Below are 13659 nucleotides of genomic sequence, written 5' to 3'. Positions count from 1 at the left end.
GGCCCTGCTGGCACATGTGTGTTGGAAACATTTACCCAACATTACCACCCCATTAGACTTGACCTGGAGCCTGGCAGCAGAGAGTTTTCATGTCTTTCTGCGAGTGAAGCTTCAATGAAACCCAGAAGGATCTTTTGCTGCACTGTACAAAAATATAACATTAATGAAACGCATTGGCATGTGACATTGCCTCCCTCGTGCTTACTAATTAATTCTGTATTTTGACTTGTTTGAATCTACTGTAGTTAGCATGTTTAAATCCATTTTAAAGAGATTTCCAGTAGTACAGAAAATGTGACATAAGTCTGCAGACTTATGACCTCTGGACCTCTTCAACATTTAGCGAGTTCTGATAGTGTTGTATGAAATAGGTCCCCCATTTAACAAGAAGAGGCTCAGATCTGGATAATGAAAAATCAGATATTACAACAATGTTTCCAACAAAGTGAGATGTATTACACCCTATTGATTTTATTCTTTACTATTACATTGCATGTGCCACCAAAATAATAAGATAATAACATGTTAACGATTTCAAAAAATCTAAAAAAGTAACTTCACCACATGGAATAAAAAATATTCTAGAGTTCAATATTTTTCATAATTTCTAGGCAATTTATCAAGGAACATCTGATTTTCTAACAACCGTTTTTCATAGCTTCCATTAAAGGGATAGTTTTCCCAGAAATAAAAATTCTGTCATCATTTATTCACCCTCGTGTAGTTCAAAACCTGTATTTGACGCTTCTGTGATACACAAAAGAATATTTTGAGAAATGGTTTTGTGTCCATAAAAATGGAGGTCAATGTGGGACCCAAATTGTTTGGTCATCAACATTGTTTGCACAGTTGCACAAACTTGCTAGGTGGTATATGCCATCATGATTATTTTGTTTTTTGGATTGGATTGTTTTTTAATGCATCTTACTGGGGTTTATAGTATATAGCACATTAAAGGGATAGTTCACCCAAAAATGAAAATTCTGTCAATCTACTCACTTACTCAATTTACTTAATTGTTTCACTGAACACAAAAGAAAATATTTGTAAGAATGAATGTAACAAAATAGTTCTGGGGCAGTATTGACTTCCATAGGAGAAAACAAAACTACCATGGTATAGTCAATAGTGCCCCAGAGCGGTTTGGTTTCCTACATTATTCTAAATATCTTCTTTTGTGTTCAACAGAACAAAGGAATTGATACAGATTTGAAACCACATGAGGGTGAGTAAATGCTGACAGAATTTTCATTTTTGGGTGAACCATTCCTTTAACAGCATCATTTTCAAAATGTTTTGCATGACTTCTGCATTATCTTGACTCTTTGTTCCTGCAGCACGCAGGACCGTTTCTCTCTCTCGCTCTCTCTAGCAGACTGCTGTGTGCCACGTACAGGCACAGTCCGGCTCTGTGGGAAGGCTGATCTAGTTATATAACATTCGGTGCAGCCGTTGTCTGCTGGAAGATGAGCATGCAGGCATCCCTCTTACATAAGCCTGTTTGGATCATATTGTCACACTGTGAAGCATCTACAAAGAAGCGTCCTTGCTGCTGCACTGTCACCATTGTCTTTTTTCTGGTTCATTTTTTCTTCAAAGAATGAAGATCGGTCAAATGCAGTCCAAAGAGCATACACTTCAAAATTAACAATCAGTTTAGGTGTGAGCAAGTGACAAAACTCAATCAATCAAAACACACTGTGTCACCTCTCTGCATGACCCCCAACGCCCCCAAAGCCATCACGCACTTCACAGCCACACGCTCAGTCAGGTGTCCCGTTCGACTATGGCAGCTGTCATGACGATGGAGCCAGCAGCCCTCTCATTCTCTGCAGGAAGTCCGAATGGCAGTGACAGAATCAGGCACGCGGGGGCTATGAGTCATCACCTGAATGCCAGGTGAACTTTACTGGACACTGAAGAGTCTCCGGGAGTCCGTCTAAACCTCGAAATATACAGCGCTGGCCCCACAGAGATGATGAGAGACTCACCTTCTCTCTAATTCTGCAGGCCATTGACCTATTCAACGACAAAACACCCTCTCTAAATTTTTGTGACATCATAAGGCATTACAAGGTCTCTGGCTTGTGGGAAACAAGCAGAAAAGCACAGTTTTTATCACGCAAGGTTGTTCTAATTCTTAGGCGTCAGGTGTGGTTTGTTTTTGCTTATTTACTTATGGCTCAAACACACCTTGTTAACCTTACTGTAGTATTTTGCTTCCTTAAAAGTAATTCTACCCCTGTGAAATGAATCTAAAAAGGCATAATAATAGGTTATAGGTCTAGCAGCTATATTTACTTATATGCCTAGTTATTAAACTGTCCAGGGGGTATCGACTAAACGTTGGATTTCTTTTGTCAACCGTTTCATCATATGGTTGTCAGGGTGACTGTGTTTAGATTCTAACATGTGAGTATCTTTAGAAACAGGTAACAGAATACTTTACGCAAACTTTGTTGTATTGTTTCAGTTTTCTTTGTGCAATTCAGGCCCAAGGACTGTGTTAAAGAGTAAATATTTTGTGATTGTTAAGGTCCTACTTTGGTTTGTGGAGTGTCCGACAAAAAGTTTACGTTCATACAAGGTGTAAAAACATTTTCTTTTACGAATAATAGGTAGTTATTATTACCATAGTTCTTGACTGACTGTCAAATGATTCGTTTGGCGATTCATCTGTCTAATGCCCTCCTTTCTGTCAGCCCACTCTGATCTGATTGGTCAGATGGTCTCGTCTGCTGTGATTGGTCTATCGCGTACACGCTGTACAGTGTAGGCAGGCATTGCACCGAGTGACGCAAATCCGACACATAACTGAAATAAGAACGACAGACGACTCGTTCGCGTGATTCAGAGTCGACTCCTTTTTTCTAAGAATTTGATTTGATTTGATAAATGTTCAGGGTTTCTTAAATACTTTGGGAACTTTCCATTGTAACTTTAACATATTATTAAGGCACTATAATATGTATACACATACTTTTTATATACATTATTATATACAGTATAGTCTTTAAAGGGATAGTTCACCCAAAAATGAAAATTCTGTAATAATTTACTCACCCTCATGTCATTCCAAACATGTACAACTCTTTCTTTTTCTGCAGAACACAAAACAATTGGACGCATTGACTTCCATTATATGGACATTGATGAGTGAGAACGACTGAGGCATTTCTCAAAATATCTTCTTTTGTGTTCCACAGAAGAAAGAGTCGCATACAGATTTCGAGTGACACGAGGGTGGATAAATGATGACAAAATGTAAATGTTTGGGCGAACTATGCCTTTAAAGACAATGTATATATAACTGTTGGTTATACTGTCCTTAAATAGTAACTGAATGAATTAATCTCAATAATCACAGTATCGACACACATGTCATACTTTCAAATAAACAATAAACAAAAGTCCTATTTCCGTTTTACAGATTTAACAATGCAAACTTCAATAAATTCAATACGCACCCTAGTTGAGAATCACAGCTAAATTGCACTAAAAGGCCAAAATACTCTCAAGTTTATTTTATGATATATTTTGGCATAAAAAAAATTCCTGAGAAACTAAAAGTTTAGTAATGTTCTTCCAGTATGTTCTGCTACCTCCTTTACCCCCCATGGGAAAGGGTTAAATGAATTACAGTCCGTGCTGATGGTTAACCCCACTAATAGTCCCCATGTGGGCCATGCTACTGTACCATTAGTGCAACTCAGAAGCTTTAGTCTTGCTAAAGAGTACAACTGAGTCAGGGAATTCTGGGAATTCTGCTGACATCAGCAACCTACGCATTGCCCCAGACAGGCATTCTCATGAAACACTTGCTCTGTATGTATTAAGGCGTGTTTATACTAACATCAATATATGGTTTTGCTTATGATGTCTGTTAAGGTCAATTTAATCAAATTTCAACGTTCAAGACGTCGAACGTGATATGATCATTCACATGTAGCCTACCTAGGGATAAAATAAAGAGAATTTGCAATAGCGCTGAATATTTGATATCATGCACAACACGTATTTTTCAGGGTCCCATTGAAATAAAGAATACCGGGACGTGGAATTTTTGGAATGTTCCATGACGTCACCTCGCAGTGTCTGACAGCGAGGAGGAAGCTCAAAATTAAGATACTTCCTCGACCAATAGGCGTCGCGGAAAGATACTACCTTATGATTATTAATCACGCCGAGAGCATGAAAGGGGGCGGGGCCCCCTGGCGTCGCGTGCTGGGCGGTGCGGTGTAAAATGTATGCGTTGCGCGACAGCGTCTGTTGTTGTTGCGCCGATCAGCTGAACGCATGATCGCGCTTCCAGTTTGACAAGCGGGAGGGGAAGCCCCTTTGCCTCACAAACGTCCAAATATCGGCGAGAGAGGCGTACGCGACCGTACCGTTTGACAAGAGATGGGATGCAGAGCGCGCGCCACGCTGCTATAGAGAGTCAATGGCTACGGCGTCACAGCTGTGTGTGTCAGGTACTATCTCGAGGAAACAATGTTTTCTTGATTTTTATCCACATATGTCAATAGTGGAGATTGATTTTTGATGCATCAGTGAGCATATTTATTGCATGCTGGCACAACCTTCGCAAAACTTAAACACGGCGCTAAAATGCGTATATGAAGTAAAATTCTTACTACATACATGCAATATGATAATCTACTTCCTGCAAACGATGCGGCGAGACGAGTCAAATCAGCTGTGTTGATTGTTCAAACAAGTTGCTGCATTGTTGAGAAATGTGATGGACGCTTGCGTTTTCAGCGCATGGTTTTGTCCCGACGGTCAGCCAAGAATAACGCTTTGTTACATGTAACATGGTAAACCGCACGCCACAGGAATCTGATGCTGTTTCGTAATTCTTGGAAATGATAGACGGATTCCCCCGAGTTGGGGCTTTGCGAGAATCACTGGAGATTTGACCATAGAGAAATGATACAGCGCTTAATGATCACACGCAAAAATAAGCGGCGCAATTACGCCGGTACGTTCCTACAATTACGTTAGGTTGCTTTGTGTACTGTACGGTGCCACATCAAGGGCGTTTCAGGACAAAACATCCCTTTATTGTTTACAGTGATCACCACTTAACAATAGTGTGTCATTTTTTTGATGGATTACGTGATGCAGGGGATGGTTTCTGTGTCCGTCTTGTTATTACAGGTATTTTGTAGTTTAATATGGACAGACAGATACGACTGATTTCGCTAGGAGTCCGCTCAGAGATTCCATTATAACAGATCGCACGAGGAACGTAGGGGTTTGCTTGGCCCAGACATAGTTGGCTAGAGCTACTTTGTTTTAATGCAGTGTGAGGAGGGAGACCTTAATGATATTATTTTTAGTGTATCAGCACAAAGCGGAGAAATCAGCGACTTGTTGTTGCTTGAACCGGGCAAGATGAAACAGAATTTGAAAGGAGAAATGATGCTGGTCTTTTTCTTGTTTGCACTTTACAAGCAAAGCTTTTGTGTAATTGACAGGGTGTGATGTTGAAAAAAAACTTGTCTTCATGGACTAATAATTAGGCATTGTTTATATAGGGCATTATGTTCAGTACATTAGTATCATGTTTTATTTTTAGCCTCATTTTTATGATGAATATTTGTTTGCAATTTGGAATTTAAATTATAGGTGGCCGTTGTCAAACAATGACCAGAAAACAAATTTGATGCTTTAATTAAAATGTGGCCTATGTCGTTTTTTTGGAAGCGAGCGCGCGTGTCAATTTTTAGCCGTCATATAAGAAGGTATTATTTGAGTAACTGTTTGTCATTATTTAGATTACGTTTAAGTAAACAGTGTTTTGTTGGAAACTGAAGTCTGATTTTGTCTGTTCCTCGTTTCATTAGAAAAGAGCATGACACGGTCAAAAAAACACTTGTAACTTTCTTACTCGAACTCTTTAGATATTCACTGAGGTTGGCAAGGTCAACGCTGTGTTCTGCCAGTAAGTGTGAGAGAATCTTTAATGGCCGTTGCTTACCTTGTTAGCCAGAAAACCGCTGCACCTGTGGCGCGCCATAACCATCAGACTAATGAGCTGCTGGCAGAAAATTGTCTTGAAGTTTAGCCTGCTTTTAACTGCTCCATTTACGTTTCTTTTTGCATGCAAAATGGAGCACATGAAAGATTGGACTCGTAAAACAATGCCATTCTGAGCCATTGAAATAAGTGTGGAAAGAAGTTCTCTGCTAGTGCTAATGACTTTGTTTCGGCGTGTAGCACGGGCACCATCAGTGGTTGAAGGTGTGGTGTTGTAGAGCTGAGGGATAACTCACTGCCCATTATCACAGTGTGTGACCAGTGCTGTGTCCTTATGAAACTGCCATTACCATCAACACGTCTCTTTTCTTCATTTCATCTCCCCTCATTCTCAAGCATATTCACACTCCAGTTTGACATCATATGAAATCCTTCATGGTTCTCCGCTTTGAACGATGTTTTTGTCTCATAGCAGAGATCAGACTTATTTGGGCTTAAGTGTACTTGCAATCCACACTTTTACAAAGTTATTTGAATACAGAAAGAGCAATATTACCTAGCCAATAAAAACCTATTAGGGGGTTGACTCTGTGAATGATGGGCCTGCTAATGTTTAAATAATAAGAGTCCTACCCGGCCTCCCACCCTTGCACGTTCTCGTATTAATTATTTTGGAGGGTTTTACAATACTTTGGTGCTAATAAGAATGTAGTGTGCTCAGCTCGATCTAGATCTTATGTTATTGTCTTACTGCTAACGTAACTCTATTTGCTGTTTGTAGTTTGCATTGTAATTTTTCTAGGTACAAGTTGAAGGTTAGCAAACTAGGAGGAACTAGGAAGTGGAAAGTATCTGCTCCTAATATGGACTTTATATGTTTAATATATAAACTAAATACTTGAACCGCTGGGTGGTTTGTTACAGTTTATATGATTAAAATGTTCCAAATATCTGCAACCACAACGCCAGCACAGTAGAAAACAGAAACATCATCATCGTCCTGTCAGGAATGTTGTTGCCTGGAGATAAAAAGTTAGTGTTATCCTAAACCGCGCAAATAAATGAAATACCCCATCACCACTCCTCAATATATAGAGGTGGACGTGTCCACTTTACCACGTGAACACCACGCGAGCACACCCCGTGGGTGGCAAAACACTCAGCAAAATGACTGCTTACAATATCAGAAAACGCAATTCCGCGCAATATTGCAGTGTCCAGGAACACCTGATTCTTTTTTAAGTCGTAGGGAAGTCGTAAGGATCACCGTCGAGTCCAGCTGCTTGTAATTTCATCAAATAATTGCGTGTTTTAGTCCCGGTTTCTTTGTTTCTCCTATTCTCCTCAGCCATTTTGCTGGGTGTTTTGCCACCCAGGGGGGCGTGTCCCGACATGTTCACGTGGGAAAGTGACGTCAATGCATACCCTCTATACGGCCATGTTGCTTCCTACCAAGGGTCCTCCAGCATTGTATGGAAATCTGTGACTCAAGGAAAAATGGCTGGAAAGGACAGCAGGTGCTAAAATAGAAATGTATGTATTTCATGAAAAAGGTTTTAAATGGGTAACCAGTCAACCCATTATACCCAAGTTGATTTAAAATACCCATTTTTGCTCCCTATTGCTACTTTAAACCTGTTAAAAGTAAGGCTGTGTATTGACAAGTGCCTCACGATACGATACATATCACGATAGATGGGTCACAATACAATACATTGCTATATATTTAAATACGATATACATTTGCGATATATTGCAATACTTTAAATAAAAAATTAGAGCTAGAAATACAACATGATGTGCATGTCTGTAAGGATAAGTGTAAACACATCATTTACCTCTGCAGAGTGGCCATGATGTGCGATGCATGGACCTTTAGATCAGGAGTTCCTAAACTGTGGGTCGCGCCCCTCAAGTGGGTAGCACAGGGGAATAAGGTGGGTCACGCAAGTCGCTTGGCTGTTGTGGTGCATTACACTTAAAACAATGAATGTGGGCAGTATGACACCCCTGGTTCATCCATGCTGTAAACTCGCTGGTGTCACATCCGTGAAAGCACAATAAATGTCATTGTTTCTTTTTGAAATAAACTGTTTGTCTAATTCACCGCAATAGCCAAGTGACTTGGTGGTTCATGACTTGCGAAGCGTACCAACTGCATTTGTTTTATACAACTCATTACTCCCTGACTTATTTTTAAAACCAAAGCACATCTACACGTCAGCTCTGAAAGCTCGGTGCGTTATATTTTTTGCCATGCTCATGACATGACTTATAAAAATGTATAGATAGTAGGGTAATCACCAAGCGATAGACTATCGGGAAAACAATTATTGCGATAGTTACAAGTATCGATATTTTTGCACAGCCCTAGTTAAGTCACTCTCAGGATAGCCAATATACAGTATTCGCCAGCTTCCACGTTTAGCCGGTTCTGTTACCTCTATGGATGTGTTCCACTTTTGGCCAGTCTAGAAATGTCTTATCTCCAAAGATCCCTTTTGCACACAATTATTTCACGGTTTGCTGTGAATAAGAACCGTGCCATGAGCCGTATTGGGTTAATCATTTGTAAAATAACAGCAGTTCCACATACCAGTGTGTGGTCACATAGTAGTTTACTACCCACACTCCAGCCACACAAACAGAGTCGCAATGAATCAGATCTTTTGTTGATCTTCAGTGATGTACAGCATCACACCACATGCATTTACAATAGGTGTCACATTAGAGTGTGTTGGCAAATTTGGTCTTTTTCTGGTTCATTTCTTAGCACCTGTGTTAAGCTTCTATTTAGTATTTAGTGTGTATCAGTACATTTATCATTTACAAGGCCAAAAATTGAGAAATTTCACTTTAATGCAAATCAGAAGCGATGCGGCAGCTGCCAGTAGGAGTGAAGATGCTGGAGCGAAAGATCCATTTCCTTTGAGATGCTGCAGGCAAAACAAAAAAAGTTAACTGCGAGCGTTTTTTGTGTTCCATATGATTTGTCTTTTCCCACGTACTGGGATATTATTAAGATTAGTGACGCGTGGAAAATGGTGACAGAAATCATTGCCATTTTAAGCGAATTTGATTCATGCACTGATAATCATTCATCTTGCTCATGATATGCTTTTTTGCAGTTTACAAACACTTCCCCCTCCAGAACGTTTGTAGCAGCTAGAAAACGGATTCCTTGTCAAAACAGAATGGGATTTGAGTACAGTTACCTCATCAGTGATCAGACTTCTCGGACTAGTTCCCAGACATTAAGCTTGTATGAGAGTTTTGTAAATATAGCTCATATTGTTGGTGTTGGTAAAACTATTATAAATCATTTTTGTGAGTTTTGGAGTTTGTATTGTAGATGCACCTTAACACTTCTATAAAAATGTGATGTCATCAATGAGGCTGCACATTTCTTATGCATTTGAAAAGCCATAATTATTAATAATGACTTTTTGTGATGCTGCAGTAACGCATGTAAATTGAGGATTACTTTCTTAGTCTTACCTCGCCATTGCTCCCTTCCAAGCCAGCCTTGATCTTAATCTGTGAGCTCAAGAGCAGTTTCTCCTCTGCAGCTTTTCTGTGGAGAACAAACCTGCTTGGTCATTTGAGACCTTGCAGCCTGTAGAGAGATGGGTCACCGTTAGGGGTGAGGAGGATTTTTTTAAGATAATGTCTGTGTGCGTGTGCAATATTTCTTCTCGATTCGTTTTGAATATGTTTTTGTTACATCTTTAACAGCACTGATTGAAAGTTAGTTTTAAATTGTATCAAGCGGTATCTTGTAGTCTTCTCATTTTACCGTGCAAAATTTGGGTCAGGAGTATTTGCTGTGCAGTCGTGTTGAACATCGTCTGGCTTGGACTTGTTGGTGGTTGTTGGCTACTGCTGCTGATGTGTATAGCATTACCTCTCTGGCGGAGAATTTTCAGTTAACACGACCTCTGGTTCTAAGAGTAGAAGCCAAAGTACCAACACTAGTCTGACTCGGAGCGCAAACGTGACACGATGACAGATTCTAGTACATCAAGAATCTATTCTACTCGAAACGTGACTCTAAGAATCGATTCTGAATCGAATCGTGAGGGACCAAACGAATCCCACCCCTAAGTAGTAACTAAGAACTAAGTACTTAAGAAATTATATTTTGAAGTTAATATGTTTTCAGATAAGTATTTCTAGATGTATTGTAAGTCATCCAACATCAACGTGAAAGACTGACAGCACGACAAGACGCATGAAAACTCCTGAAAAAATACTCCTGATTTCCAGAAAAAGTGTACAAAATATTACTGTTGTATTGCTTAAAAGTAAATATGAACTTGTTTTCCTTGCTATATTTGAGGTCTGAAAAAATACACAGCATCTTTCCTGTTATTTTGACGTGTTTCTCCAGTGTTCATTTTCTGCAAATCAGAGCCATTGAGAGAGCGAGTCGCGACAACGGAAGTTCAAATTCATGGAGCCTTTAGATGGTTCCAGGAAGTTATGTTTTCTCTTTAAATGCTTTATTCCTTTCATTTTTTTATTCTTTAAATGACTTGCATCTTTAAATGGGTTAAAAGTTCGTCACAATCGGTCTGTTTAGCCGCAGCTCCATGCGTTACTAGTAACTTCCGGGAACTATTGAGAGCCTCCATGACGGAGTTGACGCAACTCTCTCTCTCTCTCTCTCTCTCTCTCTCTCTCGCTCTCTCTCTCTCTCTCTCTCTCTCTCTCTCAATGGCTCTGCTGCAAATAAATTCAAATAGAAACTTAAATTTTATTTGAAATTTGGGAGAAATATCGTTAATAGTTCTCAAAATGACAAAAAATTTTTTTTTACCTAAACACTTACCCTATAAATAGGACATTTTAAAATCAGAAAAACAGCCTCTGAAATGGTCTCTTAATTTTTTCCGCGGCTGTATAAGATAACATGCCAACATTTTAATTCATAATTATATTTATATTATACTCAAGAAAGGAACTCATTATTTGCTCACCCTTATATGCCAGAAGTATGAGGAATTATGTATTTTGTCTCAAAACTGAATGAAACGACTCGTGGGAGTCACGGCCTATAGACTGATTTCACGCTGCCGCCATGTTGAAATCGAAAGCAAGGCAGAGGTGGGAAGAAAACCGCAAAGACGGATAGACTGCAATGGCTTGGACAACCAACCTGGAGTTATTAAAACGATTTATGCTCTTAAATGTGACAATATAAGCATAGGATGCATGTCACACGAGCTGTTATACTTGACAACTTAAGCTGTACCATCACACATTACTGACTGTTAAAACTGCCATAAGGCGGGTTTCATTTGCGCACACACAGCCAATCTAACATTATTTTTAAACGCATCATTTGTTTATTCATGTCACAGACACCCGATGGTAGACCAAACCATTGTAGTCTATCTGTCCTTCCGGTCTTCTTCCCACCTCTGACTCGTTTCCAATTTCAGCATGGCAGCGGAGTGAAATCAGTCTATGGATAGTGGATATATCTCAGAGAGGTTCAGTGGTGGTGCTTAGGCAGCAGGGTCAAGTCTGGCCATATAGATATTAAAGGTATAGTTCACCCAAAAATGAAAATTCTGTCATACCCACCCTCAAGTTGTTCCAAATTTCTTTGTTCGGTTGAACAAAAAGAAAGATATTTGGAAGAATGTTAGCTAGTTCTGGGCATCTTTGACTACCATAGTTGGAAAAATAATTGTATAGGGCCAATATTTTTTGTTCCGTTTATCACCAAAGAAGGTATTTTGTGGAATTTAGGAAAGCAAACAGTTCTGGGGCACCATTTTCATTTTTCCTACTATGGTACTCAATGGTCCCCCAGAGATGTCAGTTGCTAACATTCTTCCAAATATCTTTCTTTGTATTCAACCAAACAAAGAAATTCTTCCATTTTTGGGTGAACTGTCCCTTTAAAATAAGTTTTATTGAAAATTACAGTTCATTAATGTTGTAGTGTAGTTCAGCGTAGCCTTGTCTTTGTACTTTTGTGCTTCTTTCACACTTGCTGTCTAGTTTAAGTGGTAAAGTCTACAGAGAAGTGTTCCCTTTTGCTGTTCAAGTCTGGTGTATATTGAACTCTTGGCTTCTTTCCATTCCAAACAAAGTATGAAACGTGTTTGTCCTGTGATCTGAGTTGTGTAAGTTTGAGGAAGTGTGTTTATTCTGTGCATCACCAACCACAGTCTGTTATCATGTTGTTGCAACTTGCAGCAACAGCTCAGAAGTTTTCAGGGTTTCTGGATGAAAGGCAAGAATCTCCTTCACAGATAAAATATACATGACCTCTGAACATACTTTCAACCCTCAGCCAAGACCTTTGTCACAGCTGAGCAGTACAAGGAATAATTCACCCAAAAATGAAGTAAAGGTACAATTGATCCCACAGAAAATTGACAAAAATACAATTTTCTTTTTTTACAATAAGCTTTTTTTCCGATTTTTCATTCAATTTTCTTTAACGCACTAAGAAAGAGATTTCTGTCCCGTTCTACTCAAAAAGGTCTCATTTGGTTTATGGTTGTGTATAAGTATTTAAAAATAACTGAGTTATTTAGATTAGCTGCAGCTGTGCGATTCGTTGGTTCACGAAGACATTTGTACAGTAGACACGTGGCAGCAAATGCAGGTATGTTTGTGGTTAACTCACATAATTATTGATCTGCATGAAAGGTATCGTATTGAGCGGTAGGACAACACTCGGCACATTCCAAGTCGATGCTTTTGTCTTATCTCGCTCCACCCAGGGTCAAATGTATACAATTTCTCTGAATGTGAGCGGCGACCATTAAAAGCCACCAACGTCACCGAGAAAGGAGATTCCCCATCTCAAGGAAAATCTTTCCTCAGATGCCAGACTTCTCATCCGCTCTTTCTTTCTTTCTTCCCTGAGAACATGTGTATCTGCATGCATCTTCACGCTTGGCCTGGCTCAACTTCTTCCTTGAATATCAGAGAGGTCTGTGTGCCAGACACACGCCTGGTCTCAGCAGTCGGATACAGACATGGACTGTCTGCTTTCCCTCCCTCCCACACACACACATTCTATCTCGCTGACCGTGATGTGTTGCGACAAAGTGACCTGAAGTCATTCATTTGCAATGAGAGTCTATGAGAGTTGGAAATTCTATGTGGGTGCGTACGCCGACACTACAATGTTGCGAAAACTTAATGCAAATTAGAAGCTGTGAATACTGTAAGCAAAACAAAAGATGTTAAACATAATATTCCAATGTATGGTTTTGACTTTGATATGTGGTGGTAGCATAATGCCAGTTGCATATTCTTACTGAAATCATAATCGGATTCGCCAGAATATTTATTAAACAAACGTGGATATGCTGATAATTCCAAGTTAGGAGAAGCACAGACAAAGTCTTAGTTTGTTTATATTAAAGACGCACTGAATCGCCTTCAGTGTCTGGATCGTCTCCCATCTAGTGCATTATGCGTCATTCACCATAGGACATAATAAATGTGCGAGCAAGTGGCTGATATGAGGTGCTACTTCGGTAGCGCTGCTGGTTAAGGGGGCGGAACTCTTCGGATTCTAAAGCGGATTTGATTGGACAAGAACTTTGACGAGAGGCTGAAGTGTAGCGTGATGTCATGGAATTTCTAGATTTGTTTGAGCGCACGTGCCAGACTGTCAGATTTGAACGGTTATATCTCCTAAATGCG

The 13659-nt window shown here is 39.6% G+C and overlaps 1 protein-coding gene across 1 annotated transcript in view; it reads left to right on the top strand.

Annotated features, from left to right (window-relative positions):
- The first annotated feature begins 4199 nt into the window (after window positions 1–4199).
- Window positions 4200–13659, top strand: part of LOC130558508 (transcription factor HIVEP3) — a 57853-nt gene continuing 48393 nt past the window's right edge. The window contains exon 1 of the mRNA XM_057340954.1: window positions 4200–4472. The gene's annotated coding sequence lies outside the window, so the exon portion shown is untranslated. The remainder of the gene's footprint in view (window positions 4473–13659) is intronic.

The sequence above is a fragment of the Triplophysa rosa genome, linkage group LG8, assembly GCF_024868665.1.
Source record: "Triplophysa rosa linkage group LG8, Trosa_1v2, whole genome shotgun sequence".
NCBI lineage: Eukaryota > Metazoa > Chordata > Actinopteri > Cypriniformes > Nemacheilidae > Triplophysa > Triplophysa rosa.
The sequence above is the reverse complement of the archived record's forward strand: the minus strand, read 5'-3'. Positions and strand labels throughout refer to the sequence as shown.